The sequence below is a fragment of the Arachis ipaensis genome, chromosome B1, assembly GCF_059453495.1.
Source record: "Arachis ipaensis isolate K30076 ecotype BB chromosome B1, ASM5945349v1, whole genome shotgun sequence".
Classification (NCBI taxonomy): Eukaryota; Viridiplantae; Streptophyta; class Magnoliopsida; order Fabales; family Fabaceae; genus Arachis; species Arachis ipaensis.
In genome coordinates this window covers 50,103,314-50,124,580 of record NC_142436.1, presented here as the reverse complement: position 1 = coordinate 50,124,580, position 21,267 = coordinate 50,103,314, and the positions used below count along the sequence as shown (strand labels likewise).

Here is a 21,267-nt window from a genome sequence, read left to right as displayed (position 1 = left end):
TGGATACTAATAATTCGAAAATGCACAAGAAAAACAAGGAAAGACACACAACAAGAAAAACTAAAGATCAAACAAGGAAAATAAACAAGAACAACTTGAAGATTAAGAAAGAACAAAGAACATAAAATTCGAAAATTTTGAAGGAAAGTAAAAGCATGCAATTGACACCAAACTTAAAGCATGAAACTAAACTCAAACAGAAAACTCAAAGGAAAATTAAAGATTAATAAAGAAAAATAAGATTTTTGAAAAGAAAATAAAAGACTCAAATTTAGTGACTCTAAACCAAAAAGATAATTTTTTCCTAATCTAAGAAACAAAATAAACCGTCAGTTGTCCAAACTCGAACAATCCCCGGCAACGACGCTAAAAACTTGGTGCGCAAAATTGTGATTACACCTTTCACAACTCCGCACAACTAACCAGCAAGTGCACTGGGTTGTCCAAGTAATACCTTACGTGAGTAAGGGTTGATCCCACGAAGATTGTCAGCTTGAAGCAAGCTATGGTTATCTTGTAAATCTTAGTCAAGAGATTAATGATAAAATTGATTTTGTTTATGAAAAGTAAATAACATGAAATAAATGGTACTTGTGATTCAGTAATGAGGAACATGTTGAGATTCTGGAGATGCTCTGTCATCTGAATCTCTGTTTTCCTACTGTCTTCTTCTCCAAACACACATGGCTTCCTTCAATGGCAGGCTGTATGATCCTCTCGGATGAAAAATATCAGGTAGGGTTTATGCACGGCTAATCAACTGTCGGATGTCTCGTCTCGGATGAAAAATACCAGGTACAGCTACCGCACGGCTAATCATCTGTCGGTTCTCACTTGTGTCGGAATAGGATCGCTCTATCCTTTTGCACACTGTCACTGTGCCCAACATTTGTGAGTTTGAAGATCATCACAGTCATCTCCTCCCAGATCCTACTCGGAATACCATAGACAAGGTTTAGACTTTTCGGATTCCAAGAATGCTGCCAATTGGTTCTAGCCTCTACTACGAAGGTTCTAATCTTACGGACTCAATTCGTGGATCAGAGACCCAAGAGATACGCATTCAAGCTGTCGCCCAATGACTATGTTGAGCTCAGATAGAACGGGAGTGGTTGTCAGGCACGTGTTCATAGATTTGAGAATAATGATGAGTGTCACGGATCATCATATTCTCTATATTGAAGTACGAGTGAGTATCTTAGAATAGAATCAAGCGTGATTGAATAGAAAATAGTAGTAATTGCATTAATCTATTGAAACACAGCAAAGCTCCTCACCCCCACCTATGGAGTTTAGAGACTCATGCCGTGGAAGATACAATATGAAATGTAAAAAATGTCATGAGTTTTCAAATGAATCTCTAAAAGTAGTTTTTATACTAAACTAGTAACTTAGGTTTATAGAAAATGAGTAACTAAGTGCAGATAGTGCAGAATCCACTTCCGGGGCCCACTTGGTGTGTGCTAGGGCTGAGCATTGAAGCTTTCACGTGCATAGGCCATTCTTGGAGTTAAACACTATCTTGGGTGCCAGTTTGGGCGTTTAACTCCATTTTGGTGCCAGTTCTGGCATTTTACTCCAGAAAAGGGTTTCTAACTGGTGTTTAATGCCAGTTTGGGCCATCAAATCTCGGGCAAAGTATGGACTATTATATATTGCTGGAAAGCCCAAGATGTCTATTTTCCAAATCAATTGAGAGCGTGCAAATTGGGCTTCTGTAGCTCCAGAAAATTAATTTTGAGTGCAGGAGGGTCAGAATCCAACAGCATCTGCAGTTCTTTCTCAGCCTCTCAATAAGATTTTTGCTCATGTCCCTCAATTTCATCCAAAAAATACCTAAAATTATAGAAAAATACATAAACTCATAGTAAAGTCCAGAAATGTGATTTTTTCATAAAAACTAATAAAAATATAATAAAAAGTAACTAAAACATACTAAAAACTACCTAAAAACAATGCTAAAAAGGGTATAAATTATCCGCTCATCAGCGTCGCTCACGCGTTTGCGTGTGTAGCCAAAATCTGCATCCACGTGTATGCATCGATGCAAGTTTTCCAACTCCAAGTTTTGGGCTTCCTATCGCGTACGTTGGGGGTAGCGTTTGTCCACCAACGTTGGCTTGGTCTCGCGTACGCGTGACCCACGCTTACGCGTCGATGGTAAATTTTGCCCTTTCACGCGTGCGCACAGCTCATGCGTAAGCGTGAATTGCTCTTCCACGCGTACACGTCCTTGACGCATACGCATCGCCCAAAATTTTCCCAGCTCCAGTTTTTAAAACTTTTCGAGGACGTTGGAGGTAACGTTCGTTCACCAACGTTCCCTCCAACGTTGGCACCCAGAATTGCACTAATGTTGCATACCCCCTTTTCCTCCAACGTTTGAGGTAACGTTGGTGAGCCAACTTGGCCACCAACGTTACTTCCTCTGCTTTGCTTCTTCCTCTACCTTTTTCTCTTCTTTCTTGCTTCTTTCTTGCCTCTTTTTCACCTGTTATCAATCAAACAATTTCATCAAAGTTTGCTGTAATCACAAGGTAATTTCATCATTCATAACATCAAGTAAAATTAGCATAAAACCATATGAAAAAGCACATAAATACCCATGTCTGATTGAACTAAGGAAGGCATGAAATTCCAATCCAATTACTTACTTATGGTGTAAGAAAGTGCATGAAACCTAATGAAAATAAGTGAAAAATGCTTATGAAACTAGCATAAGATGACTTGTCATCAGTGGCCAGTCAATGTGAGTGTTGATCTTCCACTAGTTAAACCCCATATCTGCTCAGATGAACATTTTAAATCCCAAAAATTATTGTATGAAAATTACATGCTAAAAATCAGTATACCTTAATAATTAAACAAGAATCTTCCAATGTTCAAGTGGAACAGTACGAGGACAATTCTTTATATTATAAACTAGTGGCATTTTTTCCTTATTTTATTCAGATGCATAATATAAGCTAATGTGAGACAACAATGCAAAAGTATAAAGACACGAGTGCTTCCTTTCACATGAAATTTCTCTCTTACAAATAAGTTTACTTAGAAAACCTGCTATTAGGTTAGATTATCACAGCCTCACAAATCACAACACAACAGAAGCAACATTTTTACAAAAACAATTTATGTGTATAAGTTTGAAAATCATTGAGCCATTATATCAAACAGTTCCTGAGCATCTTATGAATAGTAGTTCAATATACCTATTTTTACATTTTTTTGTCAGTTTTGTCCAACTCAAATGTATTTTAACCAAATAGAGAAAATAAGTTATATGCTGTATCGAATCAGCAACATTAGTAGTTACATCAAGGATCCAGAACTTCTTATTAATTCCTACAACAGATACAGCTGATAAAAACACTAAATCAACTAACAATTATAAATAAAATTAATTATTAAGTAAAGATTAAAGAGGATTAATGGTGCAAGAAGCTAACAAAACAAGAGAACTGGAACTCAACAGACCGTGGGACGAGCAAAGGATGGAACCGGCGAGAAGACAACAGTGCAGTGAGAAGACGATGGCGCAAGCGACAACGCAGGTGACAAGAGGATGAACCAGAGATGAGACAACGTGAGCTAGAGTGACAATGCATACACGCGATTGTGGTTTCAATTTACGAACTGTGAGATTGATGAGGCAGAGCGAGATATCGGAGAGGTGGAACAACAGATGATTGAGGAAGAGCGAGAGGTGGTTTCACAGCATGAGAGTGAGAGTGAAAACGATTGTAAGTGATTTTTGCGAGGTGGTTTCACCGCATAAAGGTTTTGATTTTGAGAGCTATCTGAGAATAGGTAACCATTTTTGTAAGATTTTTAAAAATTTAATGGTATTTGCTAACATTTGAGTATAAATGTTGCCTAAAATTTAATTTTATGATAATTACTAACATTTTAATAATTGTTACTAAATGTCTAAAATATAGTAGTGTCATTTAATTATATATCATAGAAAACATACCAAAACAGGCAAGAGTTTATGTGTAGCTCTATACTTGTGTGTATTCAACATTTTGAATGCGAAAACAACACTTGAGAGAATGACACAGTTTTTCTAGGAACAAAATAACATTGCCAATCACATTCACATGTCCGATCCATAGGATGTTATTCATAATCAGTTATGTTGTAATATTATAAGATCTGAAAAAACTTTCACCTGTTATAGCAATCTGCATTTGTGAAGCGAATACTCAATTACTTAACTATTCCTCTGACAGGGAGAGAAATGCAGAAATAAAAAAAGCAATATACTATGTATCAAGAAATGCAACAAAGATCGGGATGTGATTGAGCTTCTCCAAACTTGAAGATAAAAAAGAGTACTAATCCATGCATAAACATTTTCTTTATGGAAGAATAACTTACGATTATAAATGCATTTTGATTCACTGATTTGATGATCCATCCAATATACCTTAGAAAAAAATGAGAAGAACTGTATGCAGCCTTGCCAATCCAGTTGTCAGGCTCATAATTGGAGACCTTTAGTTTGCGATGCATATATTCAAGCAAAAGCCAGATCGACTCTACAAATGATATAGTCAGATAGCCAAGAGCCACAAAACCAAGATTGTAATGCATAAGCCTCTTCATGGAGGAAATGACTAAAAGGGGAGGGATTTCTTGCTGCACCAAGAAAGATGAACTATTTTTAGTAACATACAAAATAGAAGTTTGTAACTACACTAAGAAAAAAAAGTTTAAGTGTTTAACCAACTATTAATCTAATTCAAACCTTTATTATATCAAATGAAGCAACCTACCAAAATCAAGAAACATTATTATTATTATTATTATTATTATTATTATTATTATTATTATTATTATTATTATTATTATTATTATTTTCACTTAAGTTAAATAAAATCTCTAGAGAATAAGATGCATTTCAATTAAGTTAAACTAAAGCTCTAGAGAAGAAAAAGGAAAAGAGAAAGACAGAAACAAACTAAAGAGATTAAGACTTAGAATTAACACTTCATTGTATGCTCAATCAAGGAATTGGCTGTAAATAATTTTCAACCTCCTATGCAACTTCACTAGCTAGAACTAAACATTGTAAGTGAAGGTGGAAAAGAAATATAGTGAAGTAAAGCAACAAGAAGAAACAAACTTTGAACTTTATATCTCATACAAGTAAGAAACTAAGAATATTCAAAGCAAAAAGTGATATCCAACTTATATCGATAAATGACGTGACTTATATTATTTGTGCTTTCTTTTGATTTGCCTCTCCTTTACATATCCTTCATCATAATCCAAAATTTTTCACATATTCATACAATGTGAAAGTAGAAAACCAGAGTCAAATGGCAAGAACTCTTGCAGTAGCATCAAATTAGAAAGGTTGGCTGGACCCTGTGGCAAGAGCAGAAACAGTACAATTAGATAAGGCATATAAAACAACTAACTTCATCAAATATTAGGCAATATCCTACATTAAAATATCTTCAACTTGAAAAAAAGTAAACTTGCTTTAAGTAACATGCGAGAGATTAAAAATAACTAACGTGCCAATATTAAATAAGAACTCATAAGCATTACTCTCTGTTGCCTTTAAATGGATCTGAAATTATCACATGGCATATTGATAATCATCAAGAAGAATACTCTGCTACATTAGATCTTATAATAGTCAGATGGACTCTAAGAACACTGCAAAGAATACGACAATAATGACATATGACATTAAAAAAGTTAAATGCAATCACAACTCAGATTTTCTAGTTGATTAAATATACACAACACAATACACGAAGCGGCAATCCGGAAACAATGAGCCATTACAGATAGCAGGAGAACTACTCTTTTCTCTTCCAAGTATATCTTTTAACACTTTCCAAATAGCACAAAACCAAGGTCCAAATGCGAATAAGCACCATTAAATATTTCTGAATAATCATATTTCTAAATCACCTCTTTCATCATATACAATAAGAGTATATTACTATATCCCTTACACTCAATTAAATGATTTAATCAGCATCGTCATCATCATCATCATCATCATCAAAATATTCATCTTTACTATCATCAATACCATTTTCAGCAAATTTCAGAAGAAAACAAGTGAAAAAAACAAATGAAAATAACAAATCCCACTTTGTTTCTAATGCTTACGCAATCAAAATAAGCACAAAAATGCCGCATGTTTAATAGAGATTAAAAAAAATAAGTCCTTAGCACCCAAAATCTCATATAAAAAAACAAGGACTTCATCATCTTCATCTAACTCTTCAAAATCAGCATTCAAAGCAACTGACAAATTCAATATATATAATCTGTTGATATAAAATATGGAGAGAAAAATTACTCCTCAAATCACCTTTGATTGCTTTAAGTTGTTAATTGAAATGTAATTGTTAGTGTTCAATCAATTGACAAATCCAAGAATCCAAATAAAAAGGTGAATAAGAAAATAAAACCCGAATAAAGAAATAAAATGAATAAGGAGAAGAACCTGAGATGCTAGTGGTGGCGATAGAGGCCAGAGGCGACTGTGACAAGAAACTCGTGCAGGTGCAGCAAATTCGAACCACAGATAGAGCAGATTTGGCAGAAGAAAGGAAGCATGGGAGCACTGCTTCGTGGTCAGGGTTAGCAGAAATAGTGCCAATCGAAGCTCATGGAGTAAGGGTTAGGATTAATAAGATTTGGGGGGCTCATGGAGCAATGGATTTTATAGTAAAATTAGACAAAAATCAATTAGCTAAAATAAGAATTAGACTTGTAACAAACACAATTAGCTAGTAAAAATTAGACAAATTTCAAGGATTCACCTCGTTTTGCTGCTCCATCATTGTAAAAAAATGAAATCAATGACCTAGGAGAAAAAAAAGACAAAAATAGAAAGTGAATACTCAAACAAACAAAGAAAGGAAGAAAGAGCAGAACTAATGATGGATGGTGACGGTGAAAGGCTAGCAGCGAGATAGACTAGAGGTGATAAAAGTAGGACGCTCATACATCTACAGCAGATTCAAGCAACGCACACTTAGAACGAGATGGAGAGCAGATTCGGAGAAAGAGACAAAACAGAGGAGCTCGACATCGATAGAAGTAGGGCTAATAAAGTTCGGGACGAAGGTCGAAGTAGATAACGACTAAGGACGATGGCGAGAGAAGTCGAGGAATGAGCAGATACAGGGAGAGTAAAAATAGAATGAAACAGAAATAGGGAAAGTTGAAGCCGAACCCTTGATGGATTAAAAGAGTTAAGTTAGCGGTGGGTTTGTAAAAATCGTTGCAAATCAAATCATACCAATGCTTGGTGCGTGGCAGAAGTTAGGCCAATTAAGAGATTATAATATAGTAGAACAACGTTGTGAGTATAGCTCTTAACCAGCTAAAATCTGCCTCACGAATTTAAAAAAGAGTGTCACAAAAATTTTAGAATAGAAAAATATTGGGAGTATGAATCCCAGGTCGTCTCCCAACGAGTTGCGAGAAATTATGCTATTTTATTAATTAGGAATTTTCCGAGAGTTTTAAGAGTTGAATAATGAGCAATTAAATAAATGTAGATTTAAGCAATGAAAATAAATTAAGAATAATTATTGATATTCTAAATAAAAAGCCTTGATTGGGGGGATGATTAATTGGAAGTTCTATCCTTGTTAGGATCTCTTAAGTGCAGTATTAAAAAGGTTGTTGTTTTCACGTAGTTAACCCTTACTAAATAAAGGAAAGTCAAGTGATTAAGCTAACCCTTATTCGCAAATCCTAGTCCTCTCCCTTGGGAAGGTCTAGCGTTAATAAATACAGAACTAGCCAACAATTTTCAAATTAATCAACACTTAAGCCTTCCAACTCAAGTGTCTCCTTTTAATCAACCCCCACGTCAAGTTTTGGATCTACTCCATTGACATGGATATAATACTCAGAAAAATATAAGAAGACATAATAAATTAATTAAAATAAAATAGAGACTGAATTAATTAAAAATAAAAGTAATCCTCTTTATCAACAATCCATGAAAATAATCCAATCAGAACTCTAAATAAAATAAATAAGGATATGGAAGAGTAAGGGACAAAGTAGACAAACTAGAATGATGTCTTCAACGGAGGTAATGACTTCTTCAATATCCAAAAGAATAAGCTAATTAACTATAAATGTAAAGAGAACCTAGAGGGGAAGTAATCCTCTCTAAATTCAGATCTAAAAACCTAAAACTATCCTAATGAGAATATGTGAATGTATCTAAAGTTGTGTAAAGAGGTATTTTGAGTCTCTGCATGTTTCTTGACTTTATTCTATGTTTCTGGGCCAAAAACTGGGTCAAAATGCGGCCCAAAATCGCCCCCAGCGTTTTCTGTTAATTATGGAGATCGCGCAGGTCACGCATACGCATCGTCCATGTGTTCCTGTCATTCAGCGATTTTCCTTGTCAGGCGAGCGCGTCGTTCACGCGTTCGCGTCATTCGTGCGGACTCCAATCCACGCGTAGGCGTCAGGCACGCGCACGCGTCGCTACATTTTTCTATATTCCACGCGTTCGCATCAGCCATGCGCTCGCGTCAGTGTTTGCTGGTAATATCCTAAATTTCTTGTGTTCCTTCTATTTTTGCAAGCTTCCTCTCCATTCTCTAAACCATTCCTGCCCTATAAAGCCTGAAACACTTAACACACGGATCACGACATCAAATGGTATAAAGGAGAATTAAAATATACTAATTAGAGGTTTCTCGGAAGCAAGTTTTTAATCATAAAAAATACTAGGAAGGAATTATAAAATCATGCAATTAGTATGAATAAGTGGGTGAAGACTTGATGAAACCACTCAATTAAACACAAGATAAACCATAAAATAGTGGTTTATCAACCTCCCCACACTTAAACATTAGCATGTCCTCATGCTTAGCTTAAAGAGATAAAATAAATGAGTAGGGAAAAGTAAGACTCATGCAATGCAATGCAACCTATGTATATGAATGCAACTATATGATAAAATGATTTTGTCTACTTAGTTAAAAATAAATAAATTCTTTCAAGACAAAAATAAATCAAATTTCACTAACTCAAATCATACAATAAAAACAAGTAGACTTGTAGGAAGACAGCTTATGAAAGCAGGGAACATAGAATTAAGCATTGAACCCTCACTGATGGTGTATGTGCACTCTAGTCTCTCTAGTGTATAGGGTAATCACTCTACTCTTCTCTAATCATGCTATCTAAACCTTGTTCTTCACCTAACTAATCAACAAGTATTTAATGTACCAATGCAAAACATCATGAGGTCTTTTAAAGGTTGTAATGGGGCCAAGGTAAAGGTGAGGTATATATATGACTAAGTGAGCTATAAATTGAATCCTTGATTATCCTAAGCTTTCACCTAACATACATACTCTATTTTCTTCTTAGATCATCCTTAACTACCCAGAATTCTCCTACTTTTGTTTTACATACTCATGCATCAACTTTTTTTCTTAACTTGTATTACATATGCATTGATTTTTTTGAACTTAATTTAGCATTGGGGTAATTTTTGTCCCCTTATTCATTTATCTAATTACTTAATTATTTGAAAAAAAAATTATTTTTTTATTTTTTATTTTTTTATTTTTTTTTGAAGCATAAACATAACATTGCCAATGCACATGGATTTTTAATTTTTCTTAGTTTCACATGAGTAGGTACCCAAATTCCCAATATTTTATCATGACACATTCCCTTATTAACCAATGTTCCCACAGTTTCCCATACTTAATTGATACACACTTCCTATCTTAAGCTAACCAAAGATTCAATTTGGGGTATTACTTGTTTTTCCACTTAAGGCTAGTAATGTGGTAAAATATAGAACAAATGGGATTTAAAAAGCTCAAAGTGGCTAACAAAGGTAAATGGAAGGGTAGGCTTTTTGGGGTAAGTGAGTTAATAAAATAATGGCCTCAATCATATGCATGCATATAACACATTAAATATTGGACATATAGGATGGAACAAAATATAGATTACAATCATAGAGAAGCAGACACACAAGAATAAAATTTTTATGGTTAAATAGTGTAACCATGTCATTAAGCTCAAATCTCACAGGTTGTGTGTTCTAGCTTTAAACCATGTTCCAAATACAACTTCCAAACAAATTTAATACAAAAGTTTTGATTTAAATTAGTGAAATTTTTCAAAAATAATGTCTTAAAAAGAAACTTATTATTTTCAACCAATTAGAATATGCATGCAAATAACCTATGCAATTTATCCTATCCTAACAAAAGAAAAATTAACTAAATATCCTATTTATTGGTGTTTAAGGAAGAGAATTTACCTCCGGAAGTCAGGTACTGACCGACCTCCCCACACTTAAAACTTGGCACCGTCCTCGGTGCCATCTGTCAGGAACAACAGGGGCTAGTAACAGCATCTCCACAATCAGGACCGTCATGGCTCCCTGTGCTGGTGAATGAAGTGGAGTTCGGGGTGTCTGCATCTTCTTTAGGTGGGTGGTTACCAACAATCAGCTCCTTGAGGTGTGTAAATCTGCGCTTGTTACGACGCTCTCTCTGCTTTCCTTTCCGGTCAAGTCGATCTAGCCTCTCAAGTATCTGATGTAGCAGTTGGTTTGTTGAAGGTTCTTGTGATGTGGGAGGAGAAGGAATGTCTTCTGCTGGTTCTGTGCTCCAGTTGATAGTGACAGCTGGAGGTCTGATATACTTCCCGTTAGGGTCGTATTGATCATCTCGTGGAATCATGGCCTTGGTGTTCCTAGCTCTGTAGGAGACTCCGGCTGTTGAGACTAGATCTGAAAATAAGGCGGGAAAAGGTAGGTTGCCCGCAATCTGTACGTGTCCCATAGCATGCCAAATGTGTCTTGGTAAATTAAGGTGCTGGTATGTAAGGATACACCAGAGTAAAACAGCCATGTCTACAGTGAAGGAGGACTCATGAGTGCTCGAAAAGACGTAATGGGACATAATCTGTGCCCATACTCGAGCCTCCATGGTAAGTGCTGAAGCCAATATGCTCTTAGGTCGAGATCGATGGTATCCATAAATCCATCTGCTGCCAGGTTGTGCTATAACTCTGAGAACTGCGTCCCAGTCAAATTGATATGTCTGGCATTTGAATGAGGCTTCTTGGAATGCGTCCAATCCTTCTGGAGCAGGGGAAAGATCTAAAGCTCGTTGAATGGCCTCTTCTGTTATAGGAACTTGCTTCTGACGGACATAGACAGACTGCATGGTTGGCATGTGAAAATTAGAGTAGAATTTAACTACCCATAAAAGATTAACCTACCGTGACTGTCTCTGTAGAAATCCCCATTGTCTTCGTTTAATTTGCGGCTCAACAATGTTGGTTGGGAGGATGAGAAGGTACTCATTGTTATAGTTTCTCTCAGCCAGGATAGGGAACATTTGCTCACAGTAGCTGTTAGTGAACCGCACAGTGTCCTTTGCTGGGAAAGCTTTTTCTTTTTCATCGACCTTGATAATCCTCTTGATTCATTTTGTTGAGGGCTTTACTGCTGTTGAAGATGGCTCTGCGGCTATTGTTCTTTTTGTTTCTTTCCTTGCTGGTGGTTTGGGAGTAGCTTTCTCTTTACCTTTCCTGGTGGCCATCCTGAAAAAGGAAAAAGAAAATAACTTTAAAATTTTAAGGATTAGAGCAAGGAAGAAAAGGGTACAGGTGATAATCAATGCACGGTAAAGAAGGATGTCGTTAACACATGGTCTAGACTACATGTGAAAAGTTCATCAATGGAAATATAGCAAGTGCATGTGATGGCAATTTAATGCATGTTTATTGGCATGCTGGCAAAGGCATGAGTAGCATAGATCAAGCATTCAATGTCCAAGTTAGATTACCAACCCTTTCAAACTAACAACCTGTTTGTATTGACAATTATATTTAATCAATAAAATATAAAAGGGGTTTTGTGAAAAACAAGCATTAGAGTAGTAGAATAGTTTAAAATAGTGTGCAATGCCATACGGGCTTTTTTCACAAACACATAGCATGCATGGTGAATATGTTATTGAAAGTATTAATTTGAACATGCAAGCAACCTTTTAAGAAGTAATATTAATTGTCAAACAATTCCACAATAACTCACAAGCAAAATATAGAAGTAAGTAATCACCGAATTAAATTTCTAACACCAATTAAAGGAATAAAAAGAAAAAGAAAATATAGGTAATGAAAGTAAAAGAAGAAAACATATATAAAAATAATTGAAAAGTAAAAAAAATTAAGAGAGAAAGAAAAGAACCTTGATAATGGATGTGAAAAATAAGGAAGGGGAAAGTAAAAAGTGAGAAAGAATAAAGAAGGAAGAAAAGAGAAGAAAGAAATAAGAGGGGAAAAGAAAAGATTTAGATTTGGGAGAGCTAAGATAAGATATTTGGCTGATCTGGATAAGCTGTGCGTCGCTTGTGACGCAGACGCGTGGGTCACGTGGTGTGTGATAATTTCAGGTGACGCGGACACGTGAGTCACACGATCGCGTGAACTGATTTGTTCTATTGGCGCGAGTGCAGCCTCGCGTACGCACAACTCTCTGTTTTATACTTATTTTGCCAAATTTTGGGGTGACGCGTTCGCGTGGTTGACGCGATCGCATGAATGGCCATATTTTGAAAACGACGCGGCCGCGTGGAGCATGCGCTCGCGTGGTAGGGCTTGTGCTTCTAGCATCATTCCAGCCCCACTCCACTATAACTTGCTGCCATATCCCCATTTACGTCGATTTTGCAGGGCCACGCGTTCACGTGGCTGACGCCAACGCGTTGGGAGGCTATTTCGCAAACGATGCAAGCGCGTCAGCGACACTGGCTCGTCGCGTGCCTCTCTCTCTTTTTTTTATATGCAGAATGCAAATGAAAATGCAGGCTATATGCAGTTATATGCAGAGGTTATGGAAAGAGTCATTAACAAAATAAAAAATGGAATAAGGTAAAATAAAGCAAAGACTGAAACTGAACGATCATATCATGGTGGGTTGTCTCCCACCTAGCACTTTGCTTTTACGTCCTTAAGTTGGATGTCTTCAGGCTCATTCTGTTTCTGTTGGTGGGTCTTCCAAGAGGAAAACCTCTAGTTCTTTGTGATCCTTCATCTTCTCTCCATGATAAAGCTTTAGGCGATGTCCATTGACCTTTTGGAATTTGGAGCTAGAGGGATGACGCAAGTGAAAAACTCCGTATGGCTCTGCCTTTTCTACTCTGTAGGGACCTTCCCATCTTGATCTTAATTTGCCTGGCATAAGCCTTAGTCTGGAGTTATAAAGAATAACTATCTTCCCTGGTCTGAATTCTCTCCTTTTTATGTGTTTGTCATGGACAGCCTTCATATTCTCTTTGTATCGCCTAGAGTTGTTGTATACTTCTAGTCGAAGATTCTCTAACTCTGCTAGTTGCAGCTTTCTTTCAGCACCAGATTTTTCAAAATTCATATTGCATTCCCTTACAGCCCAGAAAGCCTTGTGTTCCACCTCTATTGGGAGGTGGCAAGCCTTTTCATACTAAGTGGAAGGGGCTCATCCCAATGGGTGTCTTATACGCTGTTTTATACGCCCAGAGTGCATCTTGTAGCCTTGCACTCCAGTCTTTCCTATAGGGCTTTACTATTTTCTCCAGAATGCGTTTAATCTCCCTGTTAGACACTTCTGCTTGTCCATTGGTTTGAGGATGATAAGCGGTTGCTACTTTATGAACAATTCCATGCTTCTTCAGTAATCCTGTTAGTCTCCTGTTACAAAAATGGGTGCCTTGATCACTCACGATTGCTCGTGGTGATCCAAAGCGACAGATAATATGGTTTCTAACAAAGAAAACGACAGTGTTAGCATCATCGGTACGGGTAGGAATTGCTTCCACCCATTTAGAAACGTAATCTACAGCTAACAGTATATAAAGATAACCATTAGAGTTTGTAAATGGACCCATGAAGTCAATGCACCAAACATAAAAAATTTCATAGAAAAGCGTAATCTGTTGAGGCATCTCATCCCTCTTGGATATATTACCAAATCTTTGGCATGGAGAACAAGATTTACAAAATTCAGTAGCATCTTTAAAAAGAGTAGGCCACCAGAATCCACAGTCTAAGATTTTTCTAGCTGTTCTTTGGGTGCCAAAATGTCCTCCACTCTTAGAAGAGTGGCATGCCTCTAAAATGGACTGGAATTCTATTTGGGGTACACATCTTCTAATTACCTAGTCAGCACCACACCTCCATAAATATGGGTCATCCCATAAATAATATTTAGACTCGTTTTTCATCTTGTCCCTTTGATGTTTATTAAAATTTGGAGGGAATGTATAGCTAACTAGATAATTAGCTACAGGTGCATACCAAGGAACTACTTTAGATACTGCTTGCAAACTATCAAATGGAAAAGTATCATTGATAGGAGTGGAGTCATCCTTAATGTGTTCCAAGTGACTCAAGTGGTCTGCCACTAAATTCTGGTTACCACTCCTATCTTTTATTTCTAAATCAAATTCTTGCAGCAGCAGTATCCAACGTATCAACCTTGGTTTGGACTCTTTTTTAGCCAATAAATATTTTAGAGCTGCATGGTCTGAGTACACTATTACTTTAGTACCAAGTAAATAGGCTCGGAATTTATCTAGAGCAAAAACGATAGCAAGAAGCTCTTTTTCAGTAGTAGTATAATTAGATTGAGCAGCATCTAATGTTTTAGATGCATAAGCGATTACGAAAGGATCCTTACCTTCGCGCTGAGCCAGTGCCGCTCCTACTACATGGTTGGAGGCATCACACATAATTTCAAATTGCTGGCTCCAGTCTAGTCCTTTCACAATTAGGGCTTGAGTTAGGGCGATCTTTAGCTTGTCAAACGATCTCATGCAATCTTCACTGAATTCGAACTCAATATCTTTCTGTAGCCGTCTGGATAAGGGTAATGCTACCTTACTAAAGTCCTTAATGAATCTCCTGTAAAAACCTGCATGGCCAAGGAACGAACGGACTTCCCTCTCAGAGGAGGGGTAAGGTAAACTAGAAATGACATCTACCTTTGCTGGATCTACTGAAATACCAGTTTTAGAGACAACATGTCCTAGAACAATCCCTTGTTTTACCATAAAGTGACATTTTTCAAAATTCAATACAAGGTTTGAACTAATACATCTGTCTAATACTTTAGCTAAACTATCCAAGCAAAGGTCAAACGAATCACCATATATGCTAAAATCATCCATAAATACTTCCATACAGTTCTCAATAAGATCTGAAAAGATATTCATCATACATCTTTGGAAAGTAGCAGGTGCATTACACAAGCCAAAAGGCATTCTTTTATAAGCATATGTTCCAAAGGGGCATGTAAAAGTGGTCTTCTCCTGATCCTCAGGAGCTATATGAATTTGAAAGTAGCCTGTATAACCATCTAAAATAAAATAATGGGATTTACCTGACAGGCGATCGAGCATCTGATCAATAAATGGCAAGGGGTAATGATCCTTGCAAGTAGCTTGGTTGAGACGCCTATAGTCAATGCAAACCCTCCATGAATTCTGCACTCTAGTTGTTAGGAGTTCTCCATACTCATTTTTTATTGTTGTGACTCTAGACTTCTTGGGCACTACTTGTACTGGACTAACCCATTCATTGTCTGAGATAGGGTAAATGATATCTGCTTCAAGTAGCCTGGTCACTTCTTTCTTGACAACTTCCAAGATGGTTGGATTCAATCTTCTTTGGGGTTGACGGACAGGTTTTGATTCCTCTTCTAAATATATTCTGTGCTCACAAACTTGAGGACTGATGCCTACTATATCCGCCAAGCTCCATCCAATTGCTCTTTTATGTTTTCTCAGTACACTAAGCAGTTGCTCTTCCTGTTGAAAAGTGAGTTCCCTTGCAATGATGACTGGGAAATTCTTATTATCCTCAAGGTAAGCATACTTGAGGTATGGAGGGAGGGGCTTTAATTCCAATTTCTGCTCATGGCTAGGCTCTGGATCATCCGGGGCTGGTGGTAATGGTAAGGTGTCTTCATTATGGTCAGAGGGTGTCCCCACACTCAGACTTTGCTCCAAGTGCTTCTCTTCTAATTCTTCTTGGTGAACTTCAGCTACAGTTTCATCAATAATATCGCACTAGAAGATAGAATGATCTTTCGGAGGGTGCTTCATAGCTTCATTTAAACTAAAACTTACCGTTATGCCATCTATTTCAAAGGAGTAAGTTCCTGAGTATGCATCCAGCTTGAATTTTGAAGTTTTCAGGAATGGTCTTCTAAGCAGGATTGATGATGGTCTTCCTGAGTCATTAGGGGGCATTTCCAGGATATAGAAGTCAATGGGAAATGTGAGCCCCTTAATGCTCACTAATACATCTTCAGTAATTCTAACTACTGTAATAATGCTTTTATCTGCTAACACAAAACGAGCTGCCAACCTTTTTAAGGGAGGGAGCCTTAGAGTATCATATATAGACAACGGCATTATACTAACACATGCTCCTAAGTCACACATGCAATTAGAAAATATTACACCTTCAATGGTACAGTTTACCATACATGGACCTGGATGACTACATTTTTCAGGTATACTTCCCATTAAAGCAGATATAGAACTACCTAAAGGAATAGTTTCTAATTCATTAATTTTATCCTAATGAATGCATAAATCCTTCAGAAACTTTGCATATTTAAGTACTTGCTGAATAACATCAAAAAGGGGAACAGTTACCTCAACCTTTTTGAAAATTTCTACCATTTTGGGATCAAGTTCCGTCTGCTTTCTGGTCTTTCTTGCAAGGTGTGGGAATGGGATAGGGATGGCGCTACTTGCAGCTTCTGCATCCTTTGGTGCTCCATTCCTTGGCTGAGATAATTCTTCTTCAACATTGTCTTGTACTTCCTCTTCCTCTTCAGCATCTTCCATTTCAGCGTCTTCTACTTCTATTGAGTCTTCAATTAGGGCATGTTCTATTGGGCTTGGCTCCTCTTGGGTCCTCTCTGGCAGTGTGGTTCCGGACCTCAATGTGATGGTATTGATGCCACCCTTGAGGTTAAGTAAGGGTTGAGAAGGAATTCTACTGGAGCTTGAAGGTTGATTGGTGGAAGCAGGTAGTGATTCTATCCGGGCGGCGAGAGCTTGTAAAGTGGCATTCAGACCATTTAAAGTGGAGTTAAGTGTAGTCTGCATGTCTTGTTGTCCTTGTGTAAGAGAATGAAGCATCTCGTCATTTGATGAGGAAGTGGGATAAGTGATCTGTGGGACTTGTTGTTGATTATGTTGGGGTCCTTGTGACTGTCTTAGGTGAAGAGCTCTGTAAGGTTGGTTCTGATTCTGCTGTCTATTGTTGTTATTCCACCTCTGGTTTCCATTGTTATCTCTGCCTCCTCTGTTATAGTTATCTCTCCAGCCATAGTTTGAATTATCTCTCCAACTTTGGTTGTGGTTGTCCTGCCATCCTTGGTTATAGTTTCCTCCTTGGTTGTAGTTGCCGCCTTGTTGATTGTATCCTTGATTCGGGTGGTCATAGAAGTTATGAGTAGCTGCCACAGTGTTATCTTCTTCTTGGAGCTGCGGGCATTCATCAGTATAATGACTATAGTCAGCACAGATTTTGCATATTCTTTGTGGGACTAGTTGTCGGCTTTATTGTGGTATGGCAGGCTGAGCTTGTTGTTGTTGGTTCAACTGCATCTGCTTTAATAGGTTGGTCATTTCACATATACTCTGTGTAAGAGTAGAAGTTTCAGTGCTGGAGGAGACCTCTGCAATAGCTTTTGAGTGGGTGCTCCTATGCCTGTGATTTCTAGTAGACTCAGCTAAGTCACTGATCAGTTGCCATGCTTCATCTGCGGTCTTGTACTTTTTTAGAGAACCATTACTAGCACCATCTAGTGTGGTTTTATCCCGAGGCTTCATGCCTTGAGTGAAATAGTTGATTTACACTAGCCTGTCAATCATATGATGGGGGCATGCGTCCAAAAGGTTCTTAAAACACTCCCAGTACTCATAGAGAGTTTCTGATTCTCCTTGAATAATGCATGAGATCTCTTTCCTTAGTTTGTCAGTAACTTCAGCTGGAAAGTATTTTTCCAAAAATTCTCTCCTGAGCGTATCCCAGTTGGTAACAGTTGCTTCCGATTGGGAGTAGTACCACTCCCTTGCCTTTCCCTCAAGAGAAAATGGGAAGGTGGTTAACATAATAGAAGTTTCATTCGCACCATGACGCCTAACAGTAGAACAGGCTGTCTGAAAATCCCTTAGGTGCTTAATAGGCTCTTGAGCAGGTAAGCCATGAAACTAGGGCATCAAGTTGATTAATGCAGTCTTTAGCTCAAAATCTGTAGCCAGAGTCGGATGATGTACTTGGTACTGCTGTAGTGTAAAATCTGGGGCTCCGGCCTCCTGGAGAGTAATCCTCCTAGGTTCTGTCATGTTATCTGCACGTGAATCAACTGAATCAGTAGTAAAGGAGCTTATTTCGTTCTCAGATGGCGGTTCAGATTCACCCTCAGATGAGACTGGTAAATCAATAACAATCACTTCACCACCCTCAGAGGCTAACCTGCGTCGAGCTCGCCTAATACGTGAAATAGTTCTTTCAATTTCAGGATCAAACGTGGCTAAGCTCGGATCAGGCAGTGAATGCGTCATTCAATGAAGGGAACATATAGCTCATGGTAATAAAATAAAAATAAAATATGCAAATAAATAATAAAAATAAAAATATGTACACTAATTAATAATTTAGCACACAATTGTAACTTCCCCGGCAACGGCGCCAAAAATTGGTGCATGGCAGAAGTTAGGCCAATTAAGAGATTATAATATAGTAGAACAGCGTTGTGAGTATAGCTCTTAACCAGCTAAAATCTGCCTCACCAATTTAAAAAAGAGTGTCACAAAAATTTTAGAATAGAAAAATACTGGGAGTAAGAATCCCAGGTCGTCTCCCAACGAGTTACGAGAAAGTATGCTATTTTATTAATTAGGAATTTTCCGAGAGTTTTGATAGTTGAATAATGAGTAATTAAATAATTGTAGATTTAAGCAATGAAAATAAATTAAGAATAATTATTGATATTCTAAATAAAAAGCCTTGACTGGGGGAATGATTAATTGGAAGTTCTATCCTTGTTGGGATCTCTTAAGTTCTATCCTTTTTCACTTAGTTACCTTACTAAATAAAGGAAAGTCAAGTGATTAAGCTAACCCTTATTCACAAATCCTAGTCCTCTCCCTTGGAAAGGTCTAGCGTTACTAAATACAGAACTAGCCAACAATTTCCAAATTAATCAACACTTAAGCCTTCCAACTCAAGTGTCTCCTTTTAATCAACCCCCATGTCAAGTTTTGGATCTACTCCATTGACATGGATATAATACTCAGAAAAATATAAGAAGACATAATAAATTAATTAAAATAAAATAGAGACTGAATTAATTAAAAATAAAAGTAATCCTCTTTATCAACAATCCATGAAAATAATCCAATCAGAACACTCAATAAAATAAATAAGGATATGGAAGAGTAAGGGACAAAGTAAACAAACTAGAATGATGTCTTCAACGGAGATAATGACTTCTTCAATATCCAAAAGCATAAGCTAATTAACTATGAATGTATAGAGAACCTAGAGGGCAAGTAATCCTCTCTAAATTCAGATCTAAAAACCTAAAACTATCCTAATGAGAATATGTGAATGTATCTAAAGTTGTGTAAAGAGGGCTTTTGAGTCTCTGCATGTTTTCTGGCTTTATTCTGTGTTTCTGGGCTGAAAACTGGGTCAAAACGCGGCCCGAAATTGCCCCCAGTGTTTTCTATTAATTATGCAGATCGCGCAGGTCACGCGTACGCGTCGTCCACGCGTTCGCGTCATTCAGCAATTTTCCTTGTCACCCGAGCGCGTCGTTCACACGTTCGCGTCATTCATGCAGACTCCAATCCACTCGTACGTGTCAGGCACGCGCACGCATCGCTGCATTTTTCTACATTCCACGCGTTCGCGTCAGCCATGAGCTCGCGTCAGTGTTTGCTGGTCATCTCCTAAATTTCTTGTGTTCCTTTCATTTTTGCAAGCTTCCTCTCCATTCTCTAAGCCATTCCTGCCCTATAAAGCCTGAAACACTTAACACACGGATCACGGCATCGAATGGTATAAAGGAGAATTAAAATATACTAATTAGATGTTTCTCGGAAGCAAGTTTTTAATCATAAACAATACTAGGAAGGAATTATAAAATCATGCAATTAGTATGAATAAGTGGGTGAAGACTTGATGAAACCACTCAATTAAACACAAGATAAACCATAAAATAGTGGTTTATCACTACTCTTCTCAAAACTACAGCTAGAATCATTGTTAAATTTGCAAATTATGGTGGCTATCAAAACAGACACTAATAATCTGCCACTATCTTCCACTTCTATTGTAGTATGTAATACCTTACCACTCAGAGCTTTACTCCTAGGTCGTAAATCAAAGGTGGTGAGGCACTATGACCTCTAAAAATAAAATACATACATATATAAAAAGGATGATATAGCTAGGAGCCTTGGAAGAAAAAGGTACGGTCAAAACAAACTAAAGATTGGCCGCTCACGCAATACAATAAGATAGAAAGCTTATACAGGAAGGTAAAAGACATATATATAAATATAGAATTCTAACAGGTAAATATAATCTAGTTCTAGACTCGACCAGCGAAGCTAAGGCTACCTAGAATATATATATATATATATATATATATATATACACACAACCCAACAGTAAACCAAAAGACAAAATACCAATCCTAATTATCCAAAGTCAAACTCTAGGAGGGATAAAACATGTTTTTATACAAAATCATAGAAAATGCACATATATATCTAAATATATAATATAAAAAACCCAAAAAGATAAATCTTCGCTTCCAAGAAAGCAAATCCAGCACGCTCAGCGAGGCGCGTCACGTCCTGCATCTGAAAAGCAAAAACATGTATGGAATGAGAACCGAGAGTTTTCAATATGGTAAAGGTGCCCACATAAATAATATATAAGGTCCCAGGAAAGTCAAAGGCATTCCTAGAACTCCGACACTCAGATTATAAAATCTAAAGATTTAAAACGAAAAACCATAAATGGGGTGGTCCTCTAAGATTCTAAACTTAACCAAAACCGTACTAAAACCCTCAAATCCTCCGCCTTTCTTCCAATCCTCCAACTTTGGTGAAACCACATAAACAAACAAGCAGACAATGACAAAGACAGGTAGGGTACAAGTAATGCAGATAGCAAGTATAACAATTAAGGAATTCCCAATTAAAGGACAAG

The 21,267-nt window shown here is 37.2% G+C and overlaps 1 non-coding gene and 1 pseudogene across 1 annotated transcript; one reads left to right on the top strand and one right to left on the bottom strand.

The window, feature by feature from the left end:
- The window catches only part of LOC148576504 (aminoaldehyde dehydrogenase 2, peroxisomal-like), a 39,447-nt pseudogene extending 22,570 nt beyond the window's left edge, over positions 1-16,877 (bottom strand).
- Positions 16,878-17,906: 1,029 nt separating this feature from the next.
- LOC148576503 (small nucleolar RNA R71) lies at positions 17,907-18,014 on the top strand. Its single transcript, XR_015904076.1, has one exon. It is a non-coding gene; the product is annotated as a small nucleolar RNA R71 (small nucleolar RNA).
- The last annotated feature ends 3,253 nt before the right edge of the window (positions 18,015-21,267 follow it).